Source organism: Triticum urartu, chromosome 7 (genome assembly GCF_003073215.2).
Source record: "Triticum urartu cultivar G1812 chromosome 7, Tu2.1, whole genome shotgun sequence".
NCBI classification, from domain to species: Eukaryota; Viridiplantae; Streptophyta; class Magnoliopsida; order Poales; family Poaceae; genus Triticum; species Triticum urartu.
Genome location: NC_053028.1, coordinates 475,040,969 through 475,062,644, shown reverse-complemented (window position 1 = coordinate 475,062,644; position 21,676 = coordinate 475,040,969).

Here is a 21,676-nt window from a genome sequence, read left to right as displayed (position 1 = left end):
GTGATTATGCTGTAGGTGCTGTTCTAGGACAAAGAGTTGATAAGAAACTAAACGTTATTCAATATGCTAGTAAAACTCTAGACAATGCTCAAAGAAATTATGCTACTACTGAAAAAGAATTCTTAGCAGTTGTATTTGCTTGTGATAAGTTTAGACCTTACATTGTTGATTCTAAAGTAACTATTCACACTGATCATGTTGCTATTAAATATCTTATGGAAAAGAAAGATGCTAAACCTAGACTTATTAGATGGGTTCTCTTGCTACAAGAATTTGATTTGCATATTGTTGATAGAAAAGGAGCTGAGAACCCCGTTGCAGACAACTTGTCTAGGTTAGAAAATGTTCTTGATGACCCACTACCTATTGATGATAGCTTTCCTGATGAGCAATTAAATTTCATAAATGCTTCTCACACTGCTCCATGGTATGCTGATTATGCTAATTACATTGTTGCTAAGTTTATACCACCTAGTTTCACATACCAGCAAAAGAAAAAGTTCTTCTATGATTCGAGGCATTACTTTTGGGATGACCCACATCTTTATAAAGGAGTAGATGGTGTTATTAGATGTTGTGTACCTGAGCATGAACAGGAACAGATCCTACGCAAGTGTCACTCCGAAGCTTATGGAGGACACCGTGCTGGAGATAGAACTGCACATAAGTTACTGCAATCTAGTTTTTATTGGCCTACTCTCTTCAAGGATGTTCGTAAGTTTGTCTTATCTTGTGATGAATGTCAGAGAATTGGTAATATTAGTAGACGTCAAGAAATGCCTATGAATTATTCACTTGTTATTGAACCATTTGATGTTTGGGGCTTTGACTATATGGGACCTTTTCCTTCCTCTAATGGTTATACACATATTTTAGTTGCTGTTGATTATGTTACTAAGTGGGTAGAAGCTATTCCAACTAGTAGTGCTGATCATAACACTTCTATTAAAATGCTTAAAGAAGTTATTTTCCCAAGATTTGGAGTCCCTAGATATTTAATGACTGATGGTGGTTCACATTTTATTCATGGTGCTTTCCGTAAAATGCTTGCTAAATATGATGTTAATCATAGAATTGCATCTCCTTATCACCCTCAGTCTAGTGGTCAAGTGTAGCAACCAGACCTCAAACGGTCCAATCTCCGTGCTCCGGTGTCATCCCTGGATCAGTAATGCTGACACCACATAGTACTTGAAGGATTTATAACAGAGTAGCAATCACACACTTATTACATCGAGTGTCTCAAAAGAGAACTTATTACAATAAATATGGCTTAAGGCCATCTAATAACGATAACAGCGGAAGGCTTGGAAGATAAGTGAGTCCATCAACTCCAACGGCATCACTGAGTATAGAACCACGACCTAAAGGCACCTTACTCGTCATCTGAAAAGTCTGCAACATGAACATTGCTGCCCGAAACGGGTCAGCACATGGAATATGCTGGCAATGTAACACATAGAGAGCAATGAAGGAATAATAGTATACTACATGCATATTTGGCTGGTGGAAAGCTCTATGGTTACAGTTTTGCGTAAAGCCAATTTTTCCCTACTACAAAGGAATAAATTTTATTTAACTATCATGGTGGTTGTTAAACATTGAGAGTGTAGACACCCTCTCAATCCCAATTAAACATCATCATTAAAAACCCAACAAATTAATTAGAGTAACATGATGAGATTCACATGATAATCCAAATACTAGATACTCAAGATGTCCATAACCGGGGACACGGCTAACCATGATTAGTTTATACACTCTACAGAGGTTTGCACACTTTTCCCCACAAGACTCGATCTCCTCCGTTGGGATTCTCGCACTTCATGGTGTTTGAGAAACGGATGACCGAGACATAGTCTTTCAGAAGCGCTAGCACCTTACGATCGGGTAGACCGTTACACCTACTTTCCCCTACATCTGCTAGTCTACCACTATAAGAGTTCGCACAACTTAGTCAACTATGCTAGAGCCCATAGTAGCTTGTGGCTGCACACGGAAGTTTCTAGTATGAATAATCTCATGATCCCTTTGAGCCTGGGTGGCGGTCCAAAAGAAAAACATGCAATCGCTGGAATACCCAGGTGCCTCAATCCACCCAGATGTGTATTTAAGTTGCCACCTTAGATAAACCATTAATTTATCAGACTCACATCTGTCATGGATTTCACTCACCCAATCCACGTCTACTAGCATAGCATGGCATAATAAGCAAACGTAGAAGTAACTCCCAAAGGTTTGATAATAAAACAGGTGATAGGTACTACCTCATCTACTTCCCAAACCCACAATTTAATTAGATCCTAATCATGCAATGTGTGAGGATTGATCTAATGCAATAAAAACTGGGTAGTAGGAGGTATGATCAAAGTGTTACTTGCCTTGCTGATGATCCGCAAAACCTAGAGATTCGAAGTAGCAAGCGGCACACTCCGGGTACTCTATCGCAAACGAACAAGCATACAATAAGTACTCAACTAATGCATAGGTAAAACTCAAATAAGAGATCTAACCAGAAAGTTCAACTTAAGAACTCCGGTTGGCAAAAAGAATCAAATCGAACGAAACAACGGAAGACAAACGGCAAAAGAAACAAGCTTCGTTTACTATTCTGAATCTAGGTCAAATTTTACAGAGGCAAAAACTTGTTTGAGTTGGTTAAACAGAAAGAGGGTTTCGAGACGAAACTCCACGCGCCTGAATCGCCTGATTCAGATAAATGAGCGAAAAGTTATACTAGAACGAAAATCGGATCATGAATCGAGATCAGAAAAATCGCGGATTTAATACGAGAAAAAGAAAAACGACGAACAGATTAACGAACGAACGTTCGTTATCTGGATCTAAACGATGAATGCGTTCATTAAAACGAACGAACAAGCGAACGCTCGCTAATTAACTAAACCGAGAAAAGAAAAACCGATCTATCTAAAAAACGAATCTAAAAAACCGAAAAAACCGGTGAAAACCAACGGTTTTCTAAAAAAACCGGCGGCGGGTCAACCTCGTCGGCGGCGGGGCGGCGGCGGCTGGGGCGGCGGGCTTCTCGGGCTAGGGTTTGGGGCGGCGGCATTGGGCTGGGGCGGCCCGGGTGGCGCTATATAAAGCCCTCGGCCAGGCGGAGTCCTGGCCGGACACGGCCCAAGGTCGGTTCGGATTTTTTTAAATAATTACGCTCAGAAAAAAAACAAAAGGAATACTTAAAGGACTCCAAAAATCCCGAAATAAATTTTCCCCGGCTTCTAAAATCAAGCCGCACAGGATGAACATTTATTTGGGGGCCTAAATGCAATTTTGAAAAACATGCATTTTTCCTAAATTCAAATAAAATAGCAAATAAAACCAAAATAAAATCTTATTTGATTTTTTTATTAAATCCTCAATATTTCTTTATTTTGGGAAAGTCATTTTATTCCCTCTCTCATATTTTGACAATAGAAATAATTGAAGATAAAATAAATAAAATCAAATGATCCTATTTTCAAAATTTGAGAAAACTCAAATATGAAAATAACGAAATCCCCAACTCTCTCCGAAGGTCCTTGAGTTGCGTAGAATTTCTAGGATCAACCAAATGCAATAAAATATGATATGCAAAGATGATCTAGTGTATAACATTCCAAATTGAAAATTTGGGATGTTACATCAAGTAGAATTGAGTAATAGAGAACTCAAATTAATTTTGCAAAAGACTGTTAATAGGTCTAGAAAGTATTGGTCCAAGAAACTTGATGATGCATTATGGGCCTATAGAACTGCATATAAAAATCCTATGGGTATGTCTCCGTAAAAATGGTCTATGGAAAAGCATGTCACTTACCTCTCGAACTAGAACACAAGGCTTATTGGGCTATTAAAGAACTTACTTCTGATTTTAAACTTGCCGGTGAGAAGAGGTTATTTGATATTAGCTCACTTGATGAATGGACAACCCAAGCCTACGAAAATGCCAAGTTGTTTAAAGAAAAAAGTTAAAAGATGGCACGATAAAAGGATACAAAAGCGTGAGTTTAATGTAGGTGATTATGTATTGCTATACAACTCTCGTTTAAGATTTTTTGCAGGAAAACATCTCTCTAAATGGGAAGGTCCTTACGTTATCGAGGAGGTCTACCGTTCGGGTGCCATAAAAATCAACAACTTCGAAGGCACAAATCCGAAGGTGGTGAACAGTCAAAGAATCAAACACTATATCTCAGGTAATCCCATAAATGTTGAAACCAATGGTATTGAAACCGTAACCCCAGAGGAATACATAAGGGACACTTTCCGGAACGTTTCAGACTCCGAAAAGGAATAGGTATGTGGTACGGTAAGTAAACCGACTCCAAAAAAGTTTTTAAGGCAATATTTCTCCGTTTTGGAATATTTCGAAAAATAGAAAAATAAGCAGAAGTCCGGGAAGGAAACGAGGGCTCCATAAGGGTGGAGGGCGCGCCCTACCCTACTGGGCGCGCCCCCTACCTCGTGGGCACCTCGTGTGCTCTCCGGACTCCGTTTTCGTACACGACACGTATTTTGGTCGGTAAAAAATCATTATATAATCTCCCGGGGGTTTTAACTCCCGCATCACGCAAAAATCTCCCGTCTTTGTTTCGAGCTGTTTTTTTTGACAGATCTAGATTATCATGGCGTCTCCAAGTGCTCCCAAGGACAAGTTCTTTGAGAAGGTCATCAACCCTTACCTCGCGGAGGTGCAGAGAAACCCTCAAACCATTGAGATGTGTGATGGGTTGCTGCACATCCGTGATGCTGAGGGACCGAAGGGGACCGAAAGCGTGGAGACGAGGCTCGAAGCAATGGAGCAACAAGTTTTCAAGTGTCAGGGGATGGTGGAGCGTGGACTCAACTCCAACCACATGATGATCGCAGAATTCACCAACAAACACAAGCTGGATGCCGACAACATCGGGGAGACCATCTTCAAGCTTCACGAGAAAATTGAGCACCTTCAAGCTCAAATCTATGACCTGCAAAACCAAAACTGTGAGTATGAATATAGATTCAAAAGGATGAGTTTGGCTGCAGATTTGAGGATCCCGGAGACTCGGTCATCTTTCTATGATGGTGAGCCTATGCCTTGGAAGAAGGACGACAAGCCTACGCCATCAACAAAATCACCACCATCTCCACCAACAAAGAAGAATTGAGTATCTGGTATGGGCACTCCACTTGGCAACTGCCAAGCTTGGGGGAGTGCCCCGGTATCGTATCACCATCACTTTATCTTTACCGTTTTTCTTAGTTCGGTCCTTTTTTGGTAATATCTTGATCTAGTAGAATAAAAGTTCTTAGTATGATCTAGTCAAGAGTTTTGCTTTATTATCCTTCTATGTAATCGAGTCCGTGAGCTATATAATAAAGATTAGTGTTGAGTCAAGGGCTTGATTATTTTGCCATGATCCTAAGTGAATAGAAGAAAATAGAAATAAATAAAAAGAAACATAGAGATCATGTGAGTCTTATGGAGAGTAGTGAGCTCACATAGAAAGAGTATGATGAATAAAAGTTGTTGAGGGTTGACAAACACAGTTTTGGCCATCATTGCAATTAATAGGAAGTAATAAAAAAGAGAGGTCTTCACATATAAATATACTATCTTGGACATCTTTTATGATGAGCACTCATTAAAATATGACATGCCAAAGAGTTGACATTGGACACGAAAGACAACATAATGGGTTATGTTTTCTTACATCTGAGATGAATTATATTGTCTTGGATCTTCCAACATGGTGAGCTTGCCTTTCCCCCTCATGCTAGCCAAATTCATTGCACCAAGTAGAGATACTACTTGTGCTTCCAAATACCCTTAAACCAGTCTTGCCATAAGAGTCCACCATATCTACCTATGGATTGAGTAAGATCCATCAAGTAAGTTGTCATCGGTGCAAGCAATAAAAATTGCTCTTTAAATATGTATGATTGATTGGTGTGGAGGAAATAAGCTTTATACGATCGTGTGATATGGAAGTAATAAAAGCGACAGACTGCATAATAAAGGTCCATATCACAAGTGGCAATATAAAGTGACGTTCTTTCGCATTAAGATTTTGTGCATCCAACTAGAAAAGCGCATGACAACCTCTGCTTCCCTCTGCGAAGGGCCTCTCTCTTACTTTTATCTCCTACATTGCATAAGAGTCATGGTGATTTTCACCCTTGCTTTTTACACTTTATCCTTTGGCAAGCACAATATGTTGGAAAGATCCTGGTATATATGGCTAATTGGATGTGAGTTTTCATGAACCATTACTGTTGACATTACCCTTGAGGTAAAACATTGGGAGGCAAAACTATAAGCCCCTATCTTTCTCTGTGTCCGATTAAAACTCCATACCCATAAGTATTGCGTGAGTGTCATCAATTGTGAAAGATTATATGATAGTTGAGTATGTGGACTTGCTGAAAAGCTCTTATACATTGACTCTTTCCTATGTTATGATAAATTGCAATTGCTTCAATGACTGAGATTGTAGTTTGTTAGTTTTCAATGAAGTTTACGATTCATACTTGATATTGTGATTGAATTATTACTCTAGCATTAGAGATCATATGACAAGAATTATATAAGTTGTTGTTCTAAGAATGATCATGATGCCCTCATGTCCGTATTTTATTTTTATCGACACCTCTATCTCTAAACATGTGGACATATTTTTCGATTCCGGCTTTTCGCTTGAGGACAAGCGAGGTCTAAGCTTGGGGGAGTTGATACGTTCATTTTGCATCATGCTTTTATATCAATATTTATTGCATTATAGGATGTTATTACACATTATGTCACAATACTTATGCCTATTCTCTCTTATTTTACAAGGTTTACATAAAGAGGGAGAATGCCGGCAGCTGGGATTCTGGGCTGGAAAAGGAGCAAATATTAGAGACCTATTCTGCACAGCTCCGAAAGTCCTAAAACTTCACGGAATATGTTTTCCAAATATATAAAAAATACTAAGAGCAAGAACTTCACCAGGGGGCCACATCCTGCCCACGAGGGTGGGGGCGCACCCTATCCCCTGGGCGCGCCCCCTACCTCGTGGGCCCCCTGGTGGCCCTCCGGTGGCCATCTTCTGCTATATGGAGTCTTTCGATGGGAAAAAAAATCAGAAGCCATCTTCTCGGACGAAACTCCGCCGCCACGAGGCGGAACCTTGGTGGAACCAATCTAGGGCTCTAGCGGAGCTGTTCTGTAACGCCCTCGATGCGGTTATAGCTCCTACGTGTCGAAGCACGACTTAGAGGCATAACCGCATTGAAAGCAATGTCGCAAGTAAGGCAATCTTCACAACATCCCATGTAATATAGATAATAAAAGGGGAAGGTACATAGTTGGCTTACACTCGGCACGTCAAACAAAGTACATAAATAGCATTACATCATCCAATCACACATGGCCCGACTACGGTGCCAAAATAAAAGATCAACCCAACATGCGACACGGTCCCGATCGCCCCAACTGGGCACCACTACTGATCAGCAGGGAAAGACACATAGTAACGGCGTGAGTCCTCGTCGAACTCCCACTTGACCTCAAGCGCGTCATCTGGAATGGAGTCATCAGGCCCTGCATCTGGTTTGGAATTAATCTGTGAGCCACAGGGACTCAACAATCTCGCACCCTCGTGATCAAGACTATTTAAGCTTATAGGTAAGGCAAGGTAAAATATGTGGAGCTGCAGCAAGCGATTAGCATATATGGTGGCTAACCAGTTCGCAAAAGAGAGCGAGAAGAGAAGGCAAAGCGCGAATGAATAACTAGAGAACAACCTGCGGCAAGCATTACTCCAACACCGTGTTCACTTCCCGGACTCCGCCGAGAAGAGACCATCACGGCAACTCACACAGTTGATTCATTTTAATTAAGTTAAGGTTCAAGTTATCTACAACCGGACATTAACAAATTCCCATCTGCCCATAACCGCGGGCATGGCTTTCGAAAGTTCAAATCCCTGCAGGGGAGTCCCAACTTAGCCCATGACAAGCTCTCACGGTCAACGAAGGAATAAACCTTCTCCCGAGACATTCCGATCAGACTCGGCATCCTGGTTCTACAAGACAACTCCGATAATGGTAAAACAAGTCCAGCAACACCACCCGATGTGCCGACAAATCCCGATAGGAGCTGCACATATCCCGTTCTCAGGGCACACCGGATAAGCTAAGCGTACGGGGGCCAACGTAACCCAAGTTGCCAAGGGACGGCCCCGCACGGTGCTCTAGGTTGGACCAACGCTTAGAGAAGCACTAGCCCGGGGGTTTAAAATAAAGATGACCCTTGAGTCCGCGAAACCCAAGGGAAAAGGCTAGGTGGCAAATGGTAAAACCAAGGTTGGGCATTGCTGGAGGAGTTTTATTCAAGGCGGACTGTCAAGGGGTTCCCATTATCACCCAACCGCGTAAAGAACGCAAAAATCCGGGAACATAACACCGATATGACGGAAACTAGGGCGGCAAGAGTGAAACAAAACACTAGGCGAGAGGCCGAGCCTTCCACCCTTTACCAAGTATATAGATGCATTAAGATAACAAGATAATATAACAATATCCCAACAAGTAAACAATGTTCCAACAAGGAACGATCTCCAATCTTCACCTGCAACTAGCAACGCTATAAGAGGGGCTGAGCAAAGCGGTAACATAGCCATTCAACGGTTTGCTAGGACATGGTGGGTTAGAGGTTTGACATGGCAATTTGGGAGGCATGATAAGCAAGTGGTAGGCATCGTAGCATAGGCATAGCAAAAGAACGAGCATCTAGCAAAGCAAAGATAGTAATGATTTCGAGGATGTGATCATCTTGCCTGCAAAGTTGTCAGAGTTGACTGGATCCTCGAAAGCAAACTCAACGGGCTCCTCGTTAGCGAACTCGTCTCCCGGCTCTACCCAAACAAGACAAACAAGCAAACGGAACACAATCAATCACGTGCAAGGCTCAAACAACATGGTGCAAACATGGTATGCTATGCGGGATGCGATATGCGATGCATATGCAAGATTTGACAAGGAATGAAAGAACCTGGCCTCAACTTGGAAATCCAAGTGTGCCACTGAAAAGGTGAGATGATTTCGCTTGAAAACGATATAAAGAATGCCAGAATCGGAGTCACGGTTTGGAAATGGCAAGCAATTCAAATATGGCACCGGTCTGCGATAAACAGCAGGTAGCCATCTAAATGCAACAAGATGAACATGCTACAGCACCCAAACATGGCATCAAAATACATGGCAAGGATCCATTCATGATGCTTAACAAAATATGAACACTGAGCTACGGCCAATTCATCCATTAGCAGGTTCAAACAAGCATGACAAAAGTGCATTTGGTAAACAGATTTCAGACTCAGTGAAATTAACACTTGTCTGGAATTTCAGATCAGGCAGCACACTTTGGAGTATGAAAACTATATTCTACAGTAACTTAACATGGCAAAGTAAAGCATGGCATGGATCTACTCAAAGAGCTTAACAAAATTCCCTTAGTGACCTTGAGCCAAAAGGGATCAGAAAATACAATTGCAAGCATGTGAACATGGCAAAAACATAATCAGTTCACAGACTTTGTGAAAACTGGAGCATGCAAAATCAGATATCAAGTAGGCATGTTTACGAGCTCGATGCACTCACTACAGAGCAAGTCAAGACAATCTAAGCATACACCCATCAAGAATACACATTATACAATATAGACATGGCAATAACAATAACATAGCATGCACGGATCAACTACAACATCCTCGGCAAAATCGCTAACAAGTAGACAATCTGCCCAGATTCACAAAATAGCAAAAGTAGAGCTCGATTGACTCAAGCTAGGGTGCTCCATAATTGCAAACAAAGACATGGGTGGATAGAGCACTACAAAATTAACAAAACATCCTTACTGACCCTCCTCAAAAGAGGCACGGATCACTAGGAAACAACATGAACATATGGCATATTGATATAAACAGATCAAGGACTTAGTGGAATGAAATCAGCATTAACGAATGCTCCACTTCGCAACCTTATGCTAGTCACCACACACATCACAAAAATACATGGGTTGCACCTCTGGAAAGATGGAAAAGCATATAACAAAACTCATGAAGAGCTCAGGGGCATATCATGCACACATTAATCATGGCAAAAATGACAAATGGCTATTTGGAGCAGCAGATCTGACAATTATCTCAAATAGCATTCTTCCAACAACATTTCGGGCATAAAGATGAACTCAAATGAAAATGATGCAATGAGATCAAATGATGTACTCTCTGAGATGAACATTTTTATATGCTATATGCCCAAAACGGATCTACGGATGCAAAGTTATAGCACGATGAAAAACGCAAAATATCTAGGGTTTTCGGGAGAAATTCAACCCTAGGTCAGATCTGGATCAGGATCTCGCCGGTTACTGTAGTTGCACGGACTTCGAGTTTCGTCGCTGGACTTGCCGGACTTGGGAGGCACGGCGGCCGGAGTTGCGAGGGAGGCCGGCGTGGAGGAGGAGCTTGAGGCCGGAGTTGCGGGCGGCGAGGGGCGGCGCTCGGCCGGAGCTGCACCGGCGAGGTGGCGGGACGGCCCGCCGGTGATGGCGCGCGGCGCTGCGGCAGAGGTGCGGCGGCTCGGTGCCCGGAGCGGGGGAAGAGGGGCGGACGGCGTGAGGGGCCTCGGGGCCCGGTCGGCGAGGTAGAGGGACGGTGCTGGGCCTGCGGGCCCGCGTCGGTGGGAGGCGGCGAAGAGGTCCCCCCGGGGACACGTGGCGCGGCGTGGTAGGTCGGCGGCGGTGGCGGACAATGTCCGGCTATCCGAATTTTTGTCCGGTGGCTGGAGGAGGAGGGGGACTAGGGTTTTACCCGAGATTTCGAAAGGGGGAGATATATATAGGCATAGAGGGATCTAGGAGAGCCCAAATGAGGTGCGGTTTTCGGCCATGCGATCATGATCGAACGCTCTAGATGATGGAGAGGGTTTTTGTGGGTTTTGGGCCAAAATGGAGGGGTGTTGGGCTGCAACACACACGAGGCCTTCTCGATCCCTCGGTTAACCGTTGGAGCATCAAACGAAGTCCAAATGGTACAAAACTTGACAGGCGGTCTACCGGTAGTAACCCAAGGCCGCTTGGCAAGTATCGGTCCAATCCGGAAATGTTTAATCCCCACACATGAAAGAAAGGTAGAAATGACCACCGGAGGAGAACGGAGCGACGAAATGCAAAACGAACAACGGGGAAAATGCTCGAATGCATGAGATGAACACATATGCAAATGCAATGCACATGATGACATGATATGAGATGCATGACAACGACAACAACACATGGAGACAAAACCCGAACCCGAGAAAATAAAATAACTTAACGCCGGAAACGGCAAGAGTTGGATTACATATTAGGTAAATCATATCCGGGGTGTTACAACACTCCACCACTACGAAAGGATCTCGTCCCGAGATCTAGGTCTGGAAGAACGCCCGGTATTCAGAACGGAGGTGATCCTCGCGTTACCAGGTGGCTTCACGGTCAGAATGGTGTGACCACTTGACTTTGAGGAATTTGATTGACTTATTGCGAGTCTTGCGTTCAGTCTCTTCAAGAATAGCCACGGGGTGCTCACGATAAGAGAGATCTTCTTGGAGCTCAATGTCTTCGAAGTTGACGGTGCGGTCAGGAGTCTTGAAGCACTTTCGGAGCTGAGAGACATGGAACACGTCATGCACATTTGCAAAGTTTGAAGGAAGCTTGAGTTGATAGGCGAGATCGCCTCTCTTGCTGACGATCTTGAACGGTCCCACATATCTAGGGGCAAGCTTCCCTTTTATACCGAAGCGACGAGTACCTTTCATAGGAGAGACGCGGAGGTAAACATGATCTCCGATCTCGAAAGCCAAATCACGATGCTTACTATCATAGTAGCTCTTCTGGCGGGATTGGGCTGCTTTGAGGTTATCTCAAATGACTTTGCACATTTCCTCTGCCTTTGTGATTAAGTCATTTCCCAGAAGTTGACGTTCACCAGTTTCAGACCAGTTGAGAGGGGTACGGCACTTCCTGCCATACAGAATTTCGAATGGTGCCTTGCCCGAACTTGCTTGAAAACTGTTGTTGTAGGAGAATTCAGCATATGGAAGACAATCTTCCCACTTCATGCCGAAGGAGATCACACAAGCCCTGAGCATATCTTCAAGAATCTGGTTGACCCGCTCGACTTGACCGCTAGTTTGAGGATGGAAAGCTGTGCTGAAACGGATGTTGGTGCCCATGGCCTTCTGAAAAGAATCCGAAAACTTGGAGGTGAAGATGCTGCCACGGTCTAAAGAGATCACCTGTGGAATACCATGCAGAGAGACAATTCGAGAGGTATAGAGCTCCGCCAATTGAGCTGCAGTGATAGACTCTTTGATAGGCAGAAAGTGAGCCACTTTAGTGAGTTTGTCGATGACAACGAATATAGAATCATTGCCACGTTTGGACTTTGGAAACCCAGTCATGAAGTCCATCTCAATGTGGTCAAACTTCCATTCTGGAATGGCAGGAGGTTGGAGGAGACCAGCTGGCCTTTGGTGTTCTGCCTTCACTCTTCTGCAAACATCACATTCATTCACGAACTGAGCAATCTCGCGCTTCATTCGAGTCCACCAATAAGCCTGCTTGAGGTCCTGATACATCTTCATGCTCCCAGGGTGGATGGAGAGGAGTGAATTGTGAGCCTCGTTCATGATAACTTTATGAAGGTCACCTTTGGGCACAATAATACGATCCTCGAAGAAGAGAGTGTGCTTGTCATCAAGGCGGTAGCACTTGTACTTGGGTTGGCTCTTGGCAATCCCAATCTTCACCTCCCTCACCATAGCATCAAGAAGTTGGGCTTGGCGAATCTGGTCTTCCAAGGTAGGAGAGACTTGAAGGTTGGCGAGGTAACCTTGAGGAACAACTTGCAGATTAAGTTTGCGGAAAGCTTCACAAAGCTCGGGTTGATAAGGCTTGAGAATCAGACTGTTGCAATAAGCCTTCCTGCTCAATGCGTCAGCAATCACATTGGCCTTGCCTGGAGTATACTCTATACTCGGATTATACTCTTGAATGCGACCCATCGAGTTTGCCTGAGGTTGAGATTAGGCTGAGTGAAGATGTACTTGAGACTCTTGTGGTCAGTGAATATGTCCACTTTTCTTCCCAATAAGAGATGTCTCCAAGTCAAAAGAGCATGCACAACTGCCGCCAACTCAAGGTCATGAGTGGAGTATTTCTTCTCGTTGGGCTTCAACTTGCGAGAGGTATAAGCCACAACTTTCTTCTCTTGCATCAACATTGCACCAAGACCTTGAAGAGAGGCATCGCAGAAGACCTTGAACGGTTTGGATTCATTAAGAGGAGTCAGAACTGGAGCAATGACCAATTTCTCTTTCAAAGTGTTGAAAGCGATGTCACATTCCGGAGACCAAACATACTTGACGTGCTTCTGGAGAAGATTTGAGAGAGGCTTCGCGATCTTAGAAAAGTTTTCAACGAATCTTCGACAGTAGCTTGCGAGACCGAGGAAGCTACGGAGTTGCTTCACGTTCTGAGGTGGTTCCCAATTCACAATTGCAGACACCTTCTCAGGATTTACCGCAATGCCCTTGGCAGAGATGGTATGACCAAGATAAAGAACCTCATCGAGCCAAAATTCGCACTTTGAGAACTTGGCGTAGAACTGGTGTTCCCTGAGCTTATCGAGTACCAAACGCAAGTGCTTGGCATGATCTTCCTTGTTCTTCGAAAAGACCAGAATGTCTTCGAGATAGACCAAAACAAAGTCATTGGTGTAGGCTTTGAAGATGAAGTTCATTATGCGAGAGAAAGTTGGAGGAGCGTTGACGAGGCCAAGAGACATGACAGTGTATTCATATGAACCATAGCTTGTCCTGAAAGCCGTCTTGGGAATATCTTGCTCACGGATTCGAATCTGATGATAACCCATATGGAGATCAAGCTTGGAGAATACTTGGGCGCCTTTGAGTTGTTCGAACAGCTCGTTGATGTTGGGAAGTGGGTATTTGTTCTTGATAGTCTTCTTGTTCAATGGACGGTAATCAACACAAAGTCGGTCCGTTCCATCCTTCTTCTTCACAAAAAGAACACCACAACCCCACGGAGAAGAACTAGGTCGGATGAGACCCATTCGCTCTTGAATATCGAGTTGCTTCTTCAGCTCCTTCAACTCTTCAGGTCCGAGCTTGTAAGGACGTTTGCACACTGGTTCCGTGCCAGGCTCAAGATCGATGACGAATTCCACTGGCCGGTGCGGAGGCATTCCTGGAAGCTCTTCTGGAAAGACATCTTGATATTCACAAACGACTGGAATTTGTGAGATAGCATCCAGTTCACCCTTCTCATTGAGAGAAAACAGACGGATGGTATCATCACGAGCGGCAAAGACAATTACATCCTCAGACGAATGAGTCAATTGAATCTGCCTGGCTGCACAATCAAGCTGAGCCTTGTTCTTAGAAAGCCAATCCATCCCGAGAATAAGATCAATATCCGAGTTACCAAGGACCATTGGAGAAGCTAGAAACTTGAAATCACCCATCATGATAGAAACATCCGGGACTATTGAAGTAGCCCTCATAGACTTAGCCAGAGAAACCACTCCCATAGGTTTAACCAATATTTGCGAAACGAAGTCATGCTTGGAAACAAATGATCTTGACATGAAACAATGCGATGCACCAGTGTCAAAAAGAACTTTTGCGGGAAAAGAGTTAACTAGAAAGTTACCCATGATGACATCTGACGAGTCCTCTGCCTGAGCTGCATTCACCATGTTAACCTTGGCGTGCTTGGGGTTATGCTTGACCACAGCTGTACTTGCCGATCTCACAGGAGGAGGAGGAGGAGGGAGGCACCTCTGATTGAAACACTTGTTGGCATAGTGACCCTTCTGTTGGCACTTGTTGCACGTGACCTCTGAAAGCGGACGATGATACAGAGCACTCGATCTTGGAGCTTGAGATGAAGTCTTGTTCTGAAAGCCAGGGTTGGGTGGGTGGGAAGATCCACTTCCACCTTTGGTCTTCTGCTGATACGGCTGACGAAACGGAGGAGGAGGAAGCCAATACTTCTGCTGCTTGGCCACTTGAGTAGAGGAAGAAGGAGTAGCATCTTTGACTCCCTTCTTGGAAGCATCACACTTCAGTTGAGCAGCCTCTTGCTTCAATGCCATGTTGTAGAACTCATCGTACCTCAAGGGCTCAAAGAGAACAAGGGCTAGCTGGATTTCTTCTTTGAGACCACCCCTGAACTGGTATATCATGCTCTTCTCGTTAGGGACGTCCTGCTTAGCAAAGCGGGCGAGCTTCTGAAACAACTTGTTGTAGTCATAGACAGACAAAGAACCTTGCTTCAGGTTGCGGAATTCCTCACGCTTGCTTTCAACCACGCTCTGAGGGATATGATGAGCTTTGAAATCTTGACGGAATTCATCCCAGGTTATCACACGGCCTCCTCTAGAATCTTTGTACTGCTGGAACCATTCTGCAGCTTGGTCTTTGAGTTGGAAGGAAGCGAACTTGACAAAGTCCTTAGGCCTGACGTTACTGCACTCGAAATGCTTGCACAGATCCACGAGTCAATCGTCAGCATCAGTTGCCTCAACACAATTGCTGAAAGTCTTTGGCCCGTTAGCAAGGAACTGGTTGAGTGTAGCAAAGTGATTCTGATTGTTGCCTTGGTTGCCTTGGTTCGCTTGGTTGCGCTCTTGAAGAATTTGCATGATCAACTGCGTGTTTGCATTGGTTGTGGCCATCACAGCTTGCCATGCCTCCGGAGGAGGTGGAGGTGGTGGCGGATCAGGATTCGGAGTCGCGCGCGTTGGAGGAGCCATCCTGAAGAGGTTGACATCCATTAGCACATTGATAGATAAATATTGAAGTTGAATCCAACGGAATGAAATTGCAACATATAGTCTTCACATCCGAACAAAATGAACGAATGCATTCCACTTGAAATGGTCACATATCCATAAATTGAGAAGCCACTTAGAATTTAGGTAGAGGAATAAATCAACAAGGTACGGATCAAGAACGAATACTCGGTAAGAAATCCCAATCTCAAACCAAATATCCGTGGAAGAAGAACTAGAGCTACAAGAATTCCCACCTATGAAACTCCCGAACCTTTCCGGTTATGCAATCAGGTGTTGGGGATACAGGGGAAGCATAATATCTCACCCAAATCTAGCAAATCCTACATCCAGCTGTATCCATCCTTCAACACATAACCGAGAAAAACTTCGGAAGCCATCTACCTCAACCTTCGAAAAGCATCTGTTATACAAGTTATGGCAATACTCCCGAACTCCCACCCCAGTACTGGGTGGCGTCGAGGTTATCTCACCAACAACTGCATAAAAGAGATTTTCGATGTCGGCGTACTAAACTCAGGTATTCCAGAACCGCAACGATAAAATTGTGACGACAACACCTCGGAGCTCGACTCCCCGGGACACTGCCACAACCCCTAAAGACAGGAGGCACCAAGAACAATGTTCTCATCACAAATTCATCAGAACGATTCCAAGATACCCACGTGATCCTAAATTATTTTTAGTGAAATTTGAGAAGAGAAGAGTCAAAACTCTACGTCAGGAAGCCTTACCAGAGCGATGAAGGGACTGGGGAGTAAAAAGAATTCCTAAACTCTCCGATATATAATTCCTAAATGACTCAAAACATTTTTCTAGACTCAACAATGGCTGCTAAAAACGATCAAGCAGTGGGGGCTCCTAAGGTCGGGGAAGGCTCTGATTACCAACTTGTAACGCCCTCGATGCGGCTATAGCTCCTACGTGTCGAAGCACGACTTAGAGGCATAACCGCATTGAAAGCAATGTCGCAAGTAAGGCAATCTTCACAACATCCCATGTAATATAGATAATAAAAGGGGAAGGTACATAGTTGGCTTACACTCGGCACGTCAAACAAAGTACATAAATAGCATTACATCATCCAATCACACATGGCCCGACTACGGTGCCAAAATAAAAGATCAACCCAACATGCGACATGGTCCCGATCGCCCCAACTGGGCTCCACTACTGATCATTAGGGAAAGACACATAGTAACGGCGTGAGTCCTCGTCGAACTCCCACTTGAGCTCAAGCGCGTCATCTGGAATGGAGTCATTAGGCCATGCATCTGGTTTGGAAGTAATCTGTGAGACACAGGAACTCAGCAATCTCGCACCCTCGCAATCAAGACTATTTAAGCTTATAGGTAAGGCAAGGTAAAATATGTGGAGCTGCAGCAAGCGACTAGCATATATGGTGGCTAACCAGTTCGCAAAAGAGAGCTAGAAGAGAAGGCAAAGCGCGAACGAATAACTAGAGGACAACCTGCGGCAAGCATTACTCCAACACCGTGTTCACTTCCCGGACTCCGCCGAGAAGAGACCATCACGGCAACTCACACAGTTGATTCATTTTAATTAAGTTAAGGTTCAAGTTATCTACAACCGGACATTAACAAATTCCCATCTGCCCATAACCGCGGGCACGGCTTTCGAAAGTTCAAATCCCTGCAGGGGAGTCCCAACTTAGCCCATGACAAGCTCTCACGGTCAACGAAGGAATAAACCTTCTCCCGAGACATACTGATCAGACTCGGCATCCCGGTTCTACAAGACAACTCCGACAATGGTAAAACAAGTCCAGCAACACCACCCGTTGTGCCGACAAATCCCGATAGGAGCTGCACATATCCCGTTCTCAGGGCACACCGGATAAGCTAAGCGTACGGGGGCCAACGTAACCCAAGTTGCCAAGGGACGGCCCCGCACGGTGCTCTAGGTTGGACCAACGCTTAGATAAGCACTAGCCCGGGGGTTTAAAATAAAGATGACCCTTGAGTCTGCGAAACCCAAGGGAAAAGGCTAGGTGGAAAATGGTAAAACCAAGGTTGGGCATTGCTGGAGGAGTTCTATTCAAGGCGGACTGTCAAGGGGTTCCCATTATCACCCAACCGCGTAAAGAACGCAAAAATCCAGGAACATAACACCGATATGACGGAAACTAGGGCGGCAAGAGTGGAACAAAACACTAGGCGAGAGGCCGAGCCTTCCACCCTTTACCAAGTATATAGATGCATCAAGATAACAAGATAATATAATGATATCCCAACAAGTAAACAATGTTCCAACAAGGAACGATCTCCAATCTTCACCTGCAACTAGCAACGCTATAAGAGGGGCTGAGCAAAGCGGTAACATAGCCATTCAACGGTTTGCTAGGACATGGTGGGTTAGAGGTTTGACATGGCAATTTGGGAGGAATGATAAGCAAGTGGTAGGCATCGTAGCATAGGCACAACAAAAGAGCGAGCATCTAGCAAAGCAAAGATAATAGTGATTTCGAGGGTGTGATCATCTTGCCTGCAAAGTTGTCAGAGTTGACTAGATCCTCGAAAGCAAACTCAACGGGCTCCTCCTTAGCGAACTCGTCTCCCGGCTCTACCCGAACAAGACAAACAAGCAAACGGAACACAATCAATCACGTGCAAGGCTCAAACAACATGATGCAAACATGGTATACTATGCGGGATGCGATATGCGATGCATATGCAAGATTTGACAAGGAATGAAAGAACCTGGCCTCAAATTGGAAATCCAAGTGTGCCACTGGAAAGGTGAGATGATTTCGCTTGAAAACGATATAAAGAACGCCGGAATCGGAGTCACGGTTTGGAAATGACAAGCAATTCAAATATGGCACCGGTCTGCGATAAACAGCAAGTAACCATCTAAATGCAACAAGATGAACATGCTACAGCACCCAAACATGGCATCAAAATATATGGCAGGTATCCATTCATGATGCTTAACAAAAGATGAACACTGAGCTACGGCCAATTCATCCATTAGCAGGTTCAAACAAGCATGGAAAAAGTGCATTTGGTAAACAGATTTCAGACTTAGTGAAATTAACACTTGTCTGGAATTTCAGATCAGGTAGCACACTTTGGAGCATGAAAACTATATGCTACAGGAACTTAACATGGCAAAGTAAAGCCTGGCGTGGAGCTACTCAAAGAGCTTAACAAAAGTCCCTTAGTGACCTTGAGCCAAAAGGGATCAGAAAATACAATTGCAAGCATGTGAACATGGCAAAAACATAATCAGTTCACAGACTGTGAAAACTAGAGCATGCAAAATCAGATATCAAGTAGGCATGTTTACGAGCTCGATGCACTCACTACAGAGCAAGTCATGACAATCTAAGCATACACCCATCAAGAATACACATTATACAAGCTAGACATGGCAAGAACAATAACATAGCATGCACGGATCAACTACAACATCCTCGGCAAAATCGCTAACAAGTAGACAATCTGCCCAGATTCACAAAATAGCAAAAGTAGAGCTCAATTGACTCAAGCTAGGGTGCTCCATAATTGCAAACAAAGACATGGGTGGATAGAGCACTACAAGATTAACAAAACATCCGTACTGACCCTCCTCAAAAGAGGCACGGATCACTAGGAAACAACATGAACATATGGCATATTGATATAAACAGATCAAGGACTTAGTGGAATTGCTAAGTCCCTGAAATCAGCATTAACGAATGCTCCACTTTGCAACCTTGTGCTAGTCACCACACACATCACAAAAATACATGGGTTGCACCTCTGGAAAGATGGAAAAGCATATAACAAAACTCATGAAGAGCTCAGGGGCATATCATGCACACATTAATCATGGCAAAAATGACAAATGGCTATTTGGAGCAACAGATCTGACAATTATCTCAAATAGCATTTTTCCAACAACATTTCTGGCATAAAGATGAACTCAAATGAAAATGATGCAATGATATGAAATGATGTACTCTCTGAGATGAACATTTTTATATGCTATATGCCCAAAACGGATCTATGGATGCAAAGTTATAGCACGATGAAAAATGCAAAATATCTAGGGTTTTCGGGAGAAAGTCAACCCTAGGTCAGATCTGGATCGGGATCTCGCCGGTTACTGTAGTTGCACGGACTTCGAGGTTCGTCGCCGGACTTGCCGGACTTGGGAGGCACGGCGGCCGGAGTTGCGAGGGAGGCCGGCGTGGAGGAGGAGCTTGAGGCCGGAATTGCGGGCGGCGAGGGGCGGACGGCGAGGGGCGGCGCTCGACCGGAGCTGCACCGGCGAGGTGGCGGGATGGCCCGCCGGCGATGGCGCGCGGCGCCGCGGCGGAGGTGCGGCGGCTCGTTGCCCGGAGCTGGGGAAGAGGGGCGGACGGCGCGAGGGGCCTCGGGGCCTGGTCGGCGAGGTAGAGGGCCGGCGCTGGGCCTGCGGGCCTGCGTCGGTGGGAGGCGGCAAAGAGGTCCCCCCGGGGACATGTGGCGCGGCGTGGTAGGTCGGCGGCGGCGGCGGACTACGTCCGGCCGTCCGGATTTTTGTCCGGTGGCTGGAGGAGGAGGGGGACTAGGGTTTTACTCGAGATTTCGAAAGAGGGAGATATATATAGGCATAGAGGGAGCTAGGAGAGCCGAAATGAGGTGCGGTTTTCGGCCACGCGATCATAATCGAACGCTCTAGATGATGGAGAGGGTTTTTGTGGGGTTTGGGCCAAAATGGAGGGGTGTTGGGCTGCAACACACACGAGGCCTTCTCGGTCCCTCGGTTAACCGTTGGAGCATCAAACGAAGTCCAAATGGTACGAAACTTGACAGGAGGTCTACCGGTAGTAACCCAAGGCCGCTTGGCAAGTCTCGGTCCAATCCGGAAATGTTTAATCGCCACACGCGAAAGAAAGGTAGAAATGACCACCGGAGGAGAACGGAGCGATGGAATGCAAAACGAACAACGGGGAAAATGCTCGAATGCATGAGATGAACGTGTATGCAAATGCAATGCACATGATGACATGATATGAGATGCATGACAACGACAACAACACAAGGAGACAAAACCCGAACCCGAGAAAATAAAATAACTTAACACCGGAAACGGCAAGAGTTGGATTACATATTAGGTAAATCATATCCAGGGTGTTACATGTTCTGCCGGGGAAACTTCCCTCCCGGATGGGGAAATCATCCCCATCGTCATCACCAATGCTCCTATCATCGGGGGAGGGCAATCTCCATCGACATCTTCATCATCACCATCTCATCTCAAAACCCTAGTTCATCTCTTGTATCCAATTCTTGTCTCCAAGTCCAGGATTGGTGCTAGTAGGTTGCTAGTAGTGTTAATTACTCCTTGTAGTTGATGCTAGTTGGTTTATTTGGTGGAAGATCATATGTTCAGATCCTATATGCATATTAATACCCCTCTGATTATGAACATGTTTATGCTTTGTGAGTACTTACTTTTGTTCCTGAGGACATGGGAGAAGTCTTGCTATTAGTAGTCATGTGAATTTGGTATTCGTTCAATATTTTGATGAGACGTATGTTGTCTCTCCTCTAGTGGTGTTATGTGAACGTTGACTACATGACACTTCACCATTATTTGGGCCTAGAGGAAGGCATTGGGAAGTAATAAGTAGATGATGGGTTGCTAGAGTGACAGAAGCTTAAACCCTTGTTTATGCGTTGCTTCGTAAGGGGCTGATTTGGATCCATATGTTTCATGCTATGGTTAGGTTTACCTTAATACTTTTGTTGTAGTTGCGGATGCTTGCAATAGAGGTTAATCATAAGTGGGATGCT